The sequence below is a fragment of the Triticum aestivum genome, chromosome 4B (genome assembly GCF_018294505.1).
Source record: "Triticum aestivum cultivar Chinese Spring chromosome 4B, IWGSC CS RefSeq v2.1, whole genome shotgun sequence".
Taxonomy (NCBI): Eukaryota; Viridiplantae; Streptophyta; class Magnoliopsida; order Poales; family Poaceae; genus Triticum; species Triticum aestivum.
Window position 1 is genome coordinate 249,756,467 of NC_057804.1, and position 6,890 is coordinate 249,763,356.

Genomic DNA, 6,890 nt, shown 5'->3' on the forward strand with positions numbered 1-6,890 from the left:
TGACCTGGACTACGTTGACAAGCTTGAGCTTCTTGTCCACCAGCTTCTGGATACAGGCTTGGAGTACGGTCAGCTCCTCCGAATTCCCCTAGATCAGGCCACTCTCTTTCCAGGAGGTGAGCCGTGTAGGGATGCCGGATCTAAATTTGGGGGCCGCTGCCCAATCAGCGTCACGCGGCTCGGTGATGTAGAACCACCCCGATTGCCACCCCTTGATGGTTTCCACGAAAGTGTCTTCCAGCCACGTAACGTGGGACATCCTGCCCACCATGGCGCCTCCGCACTCCGCTTGGCTGCCCTTCACAAACTTTGGCTTGACACTGAAGGTCTTGAGCCACAAGCCGAAGTGGGGCTGGATGCAGAGGAAGGCCTCGCACACGATGATAAACGCCGAGATGTTGAGGATGAAATTCGGGGCCAAATCATGGAAATCCAGGCCGTAGTAGAACATGAGCCCCCGGACAAAGGGATGAAGTGGGAAGCCCAGTCCATGGAGGAAATGGGGAAGAAACACTACCCTCTCATGGGGCCTGGGGGTGGGGATGAGCTCTCCCTCGTCGGGGAGCCGATGTGCGATGTCGCTGGACAAGTATCCGGTGTCGCGCAGCTTCTGGATCTGCCCCTCCGTGATGGAGGAGGCCATCCACCTGCCTCCCGCTCCGGACATAGTTGGAGAAGGTTGAGGTGAGAAGTGCGGACTTGGGCGCTGGAGCTCGAGTTCGGAGAGATGGATAAGCCAAGGAGGAAGAAGGCACAGGTAAAAAGGTTGGATCTTTATCCCTTTATATGGGCGGACGGAAACGCGCGTCCCCACCAGCCTGGTAAAACTCGCTTATCTCCCAAGCGTCACAATTAATGGCGCGGTTGGGTTACCCACGTCTGTATTGATGGGAATACCGGAATACGGGGAACACGATCTCTGCTTCGACAAGACGTGCCAAGGAAACCGCCTCGCTAAACGCGCTGAGGTGGAACAATAAAAACAATTCGAGTAAAGGCTTGGAAGTGGTGTGACGTCACGCCACAGAATACGTCAGCAGATTGATCTTGTGTAATACTATTCTCTCTACGGTGGTATGTGGAATTTAATTTTGCAGAGCCAGACACTATCCTGGTGTTCACAATCTTCTATAAAATTATTCGGAGGAGGAACCCGCCTTGAAATGCCGAAGACAATATGCACGTCAGACTCGTCGTCATTGAAGCCTGGTTCAGGGGCTACTGAGGGAGTTCCGGACTAGGGGGTGTCTGGATAGCCGAACTATCATCATCGGCCGGACTCCAAGACTATGAAGATACAAGATTGAAGACTTCGTCCCGTGTCCGGATGGGACTTTCCTTGGCGTGGAAGGCAAGCTTGGCGATACGGATATGTAGATCTCTGACCTTTTGTAACCGACTCTGTATAACCCTAGCCCTCTCCGGTGTCTATATAAACCAGATGGCCTTAGTCCATAGGACGAACAACAATCATACCATAGGCTAGCTTCTAGGGTTTAGCCTCCTTGATCTCGTGGTAGATCTACTCTTGTAACCCACATCATCAATATTAATCAAGCAGGACGTAGGGTTTTACCTCCATCAAGAGGGCCCGAACCTGGGTAAAAACATTGTGTCCCTCATCTCATGTTACCATCCGCCTAGACGCACAGATGGGGACCCCCTACCCGAGATCCGCCGGTTTTGACACCGACAGTGGGGCTTCTGCTGACCTCTAGAAGTATGCCTCCCCTGTCCATACTTCCTCTTGCGATTGTCAATATGTTGTTGCTTGCCTTTTATCATGAGGGCCCTATCTACCAACTCCTGGTAGTTGTTGAATGTTGCCACCATCAACTGCATACTCAGCTCATCATTGAGTCCCTCGAGAAACTTCTCCTGCTTTGCGGCATATGTGGCCACATTATCTGGGGCATAGCATGCTAACCTACTAAACTCCTCCACATACTATTCCACTTTACGGCCTCCTTGGCGCATGTTGCGAAACTCGCGCTTCTTCATGCTCATAGCTCCTGCTGAAACATGGGCGGTGTGGAAAGCCTGCTGAAACAGATCCCATGTAACTATATCAATGGGGTAAGTGGTGGTGAAATTCTCCCACCAAGATGCTGCGGGTCCATCAAGCTGATGTGCAGCAAAGCGCACTCTCTCCGCATCTATGCATCTTGAAGTGTTCAGCTCTCCTCCAATCTTGCGGAGCCAGTCATCTACAACAATCGGCTCGGTGCTACTAGAGAACACTGATATGTCTTCAACTTATCTATAATTTTTGATTGTGCCATGCTATTATATTACCTATTTTGGATGTTTATGGGCTTTACTTTATACTTTTATATCATTTTTGGGACTAACCTACTAACCGGAGGCCCAGCCCAAATTGCTGTTTTCTTGCCTATTTCAGTGTTTCAAAGAAAAGGAATATCAAACAGAGTCCAAACAGAATGAAACCTTCGGGAGAGTTATTTTTGGAACAGAAGCAATCCAAGAGACTTGGAGTTTACGTCAGGGAAGCAATGAGGAAGCCACGGGGGAGGAAGGCATGCCCTACCCCCCTGGGCATGCCCCTCACCCTCGTGGGCCCCTCGTGGCTCCCCTGACCAACTTCTTTCGCCTATATATGTCCATATACCCTAAAAACATCGGGGAGCACAATAGATCGGGAGTTCCGCTGCCGCAAGCCTCTGTAGCCACCAAAACCAAATCGGGACCCTGTTCCGGCTCCCTGTCGGAGGGGGGATCCCTCACCAGTGGCCATCTTCATCATCCCGGTGCTGTCTAATAACCCACAAGTGTAGGGGATAATTGTAGCCTCTTTCGATAAGTAAGAGTGTCAAACCCAACGAGGAGCTAAAGGTAGAACAAATATTCTCTCAAGTCCTATCTGCCACTGATACGACTCTACGCACGCTTAGTGTTCTCTTTACCTAGAACAAGTATGAAACTAGAAGGACTTTGTAGGTGTTGTTGGATAGGTTTGCAAGAAAATAAACAGAATGTAAATAAAAAGTAGGGGTTGTTTAGATAAAGAATCAATAAAGTAAATATAGCAAGTGTGGAAAAGTGGTGGTAGAGGTTGTGAAATTGTCCCTAAGAAGTTGACTACTTTACTAGACCGATAGCAAGTTTTATGTGGGAGAGGCATAAGCTAACATACTTTCTCTTCTTGGATCATATGCACTTATGATTGGAACTCTGGCAAGCATCCGCAACTAGTAAAGATCATTATGGTAAAACCCAACCATGGCATTAAAGTATCAAGTCCCCTTTATCCCATACGCCACAACCCCCTTACTCGGGTGTATGCTTCTGTCACTCAAGCAACCCACTATAAGAGAATCATGAACATATTGCAACACCCTACAGCGAGAATCCCCCACACTTGCGCGACATGGAGGTAACAATAGGACAGCAACATAACCAAAAGAAAATTAAACCAATCATAGCAATTCATCAAACACCGATAGGACAACGAAAATCTACTCAAACATCATAGGATGGCAACACATCATTGGATAATAATATGAAGCATAAAGCACCATTTTCAAGTACAGGGTACAGTGGGTTGCAGGAGAGTGGACCGCTGAATATTGATGGGGGAAGGTGATGGAGATGTTGGTGAAGATGATGGAGGTGTTGGTGAAGATGATTGAGGTGTTTGTGTAGATCGCGGTGATGATGATGGCCCTCGGCGGGGTTCCGGTGCCACCGGAAGCAAGGGGGAGAGAGCCCCCCTTCTTATTCTTGTTCCTTTACCTCCTCCCTAGATGGGAGAAGGGTTTCCCCTCTGGTCCTTGGGTCCCATGGCATGGAAGGGGCAAGAGCCCCTCCGAGATTGGATCTATCTCTCTATCTCTCTCTGTTTCTACGTTCCCAGATTCTGCCCTGGCACCGTTTCTTTTATATCTGGAGATCCGTAACTCCAATTGGATTGAAACCTTCGCCCAGATATTTTTCAAAAAATTAGCTTTCTTGCGGCCAAAGAAGAGCGTCAACCACCTTACGAGAGGCCCACGAGGGTCAGGGGCGCGACTAGTAGGAGCGGGCGCCCCCCTGCCTTGTGGCCACCTCGGGCACCATCTCACGTTGATTTTACTTCCCAAAAATCATAAATATTCCAAAAATAAGCTCCGTCCATTTTTATCCCGTTTGGACTCCATTTGATATGGGGTTTCTGCGAAACATAAAACAGGCAATAGACATGAACTAGCACTGGGCACTAGATCAATATGTTAGTCCCAAAAATAATATAAAAAGTTGCCAAAAGTATATGAAAGTTGTAGAATATTAGCATGGAACAACCAAAAATTATAGGTACAACGGAGACGTATCACTCTCCATGACAAGGAGGGAGTAGTCCACCCTCGGGGCTGAGGGTATGTACCAGTAGCTATGTGTTTGATCTCTCTCTCTCTCGTGTTCTTGAGGTGGTACGATCTTGATGTATGGCGAGCATTGCTATTATAGTTGGATCTTATGATGTTTCTCCCCCTCTACTCTCTTGTAATGGATTGAGTTTTCCCTTTGAAGTTATCTTATCGGATTGAGTCTTTAAGGATTTAAGAACACTTGTTGTATGTCTTGTCGTGCTTATCTGGGGTGACAATGGGATATTCACGTGATCTACTTGATGTATGTTTTGGTGATCAACTTGCGGGTTCACCTTGTGAACTTATGCATAGGGGTTGGCACACGTTTTCGTCTTGACTCTCCGGTAGAAACTTTGGGGCACTCTTTGAAGTACTTTGTGTTGGTTTGAATAGATGAATCTGAGATTGTGTGATGCATATCGTATAATCATGCCCACGGATACTTGAGGTGACATTGGAGTATCTAGGTGCCATTAGGGTTTTGGTTGATTTGTGTCTTAAGGTGTTATACTAGAACGAACTCTATGATAGATTGAATGGAAAGAATAGCTTCGTGTTATTTTACTATGGACTCTTGAATAGATCTATCGGAAAGAATAACTTTGAGGTGGTTTCGTACCCTACAATAATCTCTTCGTTTGTTCTCCGCTATTAGTGACTTTGGAGTGACTCTTTGTTGCATGTTGAGGGATAGTTATATGATCCAATTATGTTATTATTGTTGAGAGAACTTGCACTAGTGAAAGTATGAACACTAGGCCTTGTTTCCTAGCATTGCAACACCGTTTGTGCTCACTTTTATCATTAGTTACCTTGCTGTTTTTATAATTTCATATTACAAAAACCTATATCTACCATTCATATTGCACTTGTATCACCATCTCTTCACCGAACTAGATCGAGATAGTCTTTCTAAACATTAACTCTCTACTCCAGGTAGACCGGTACACCTACTTTCCCTCTACATCTGCTAGTCCACCTCTTCGAGAGATCATACAACTTACTCAACTATGCCAGAGCCCATAATGGCTTGTGGCTGCACACGGAAGTTTCTAGTCATGAAATATCATATGATCCCTTTGTTCTTGGATGGCGAACCGAGGTCTAAGAGAGATTCACTAACCATATGCTCATGAGACAAACACAATCAATTCACTTCATTCAATATCACACAAGGTTCACACAAATGATCTAAACTGTGATTACAAACTCGATCGATGCTAACTACTTGGAAGAATACTACTAGTTACATGGTGGTCACGTAGAAATTTTGATCAGAGGAAGACTCCATGATATCTGCTCTAGCTTCGTCAATGTAGTCGTCATCACTATCATCATTTGCATCACTATTTGTGTCGGTGTCGTCCAATATGATGTAGTCCTCCGAATGGATCTCCTTTGCTAGTTCTCACTTATGTTCTCCACGGGTAGTCCTAGCTTCCTCTTCAGATCTTCATGCTTCTCGAGTAGTACGGCAATTTCTTCCTCATATCCATCGCGTGTAAACTTGAGTTCCTCTTCTAGCTCGTTATTCTTCTTCATCGGCTTCTTGATCTTCTTCATGTTGAAGCACAGTTGATTCTCTTGTCGACGAATGTGATCACCCATCTGCTGAATGTATGCTGCAATTGATCCATCCTTCCTGCTACGAATCATCTCCCATTCTTCGTCTCGGCGGCCACATATTTGATAAATGTTGTTTTCCAGCTCCTGGTGATACACCTCACATATGCGTCCAAACATGATATGTGCTGCCATGCTCTTTCCTAAACTCCAGCTTGGTGCATCCAGGTACAAATCAATAGGCTCCATTGTTGGCACGAACGTCCTCCCAGGTACCCAGACTTTGATCTTCCATCCCTCCTCTTCCGGTAAAGTTGTAGAGAAAGCCCCAGTGAAGCTTTGTAGTCTAATGTTCAGGTACTTAGTGACTTCCTTCAAGTGTCGTCCAAAACTGGTGTCGTCATCTGGCTGAGTGAACTTCTTCATGGGGTCCGCCATCCATAGAGTAGAAATATAGAAGAATTAGAAATGAGCAAAGAAGAGAATTCCTGTGGCTTATTCTAGTAGTCGCGTCCTGCAGTTATCATGTGCTCTGATACCATCTTGTAGCAACCACGATCCCAATGGACCGAAGTCTCTGTGCTTAAGTGTCATCCCTGGATCGGTAATGCTGACACACACAATACTCGAGGAATTATAACAGAGTTCAATCACACACTTATTACATCGAGTCCTCATAAAGAGGATGATTACATAAATAATATGGCTGAAGGCCATCTAAACTAAATAACTGCGGAAGCTTGAAAGGTAAATGAGCCTATCAACTCCAGCGACATAGCTGAGTGCAAGACAATGACCTATCACACCTTATTCATCGTCTGAGTAGTCTGCAACATGAGACGTTGCAGCCGTATAGGCCAGTACATTGAATATGTTGGCGGAGTTACACTGTAAAGCAATGAATGCAAGAACTATATCTACATGCAATATTTGGCTGGTGGAGGCTCTTTGTTTATGATT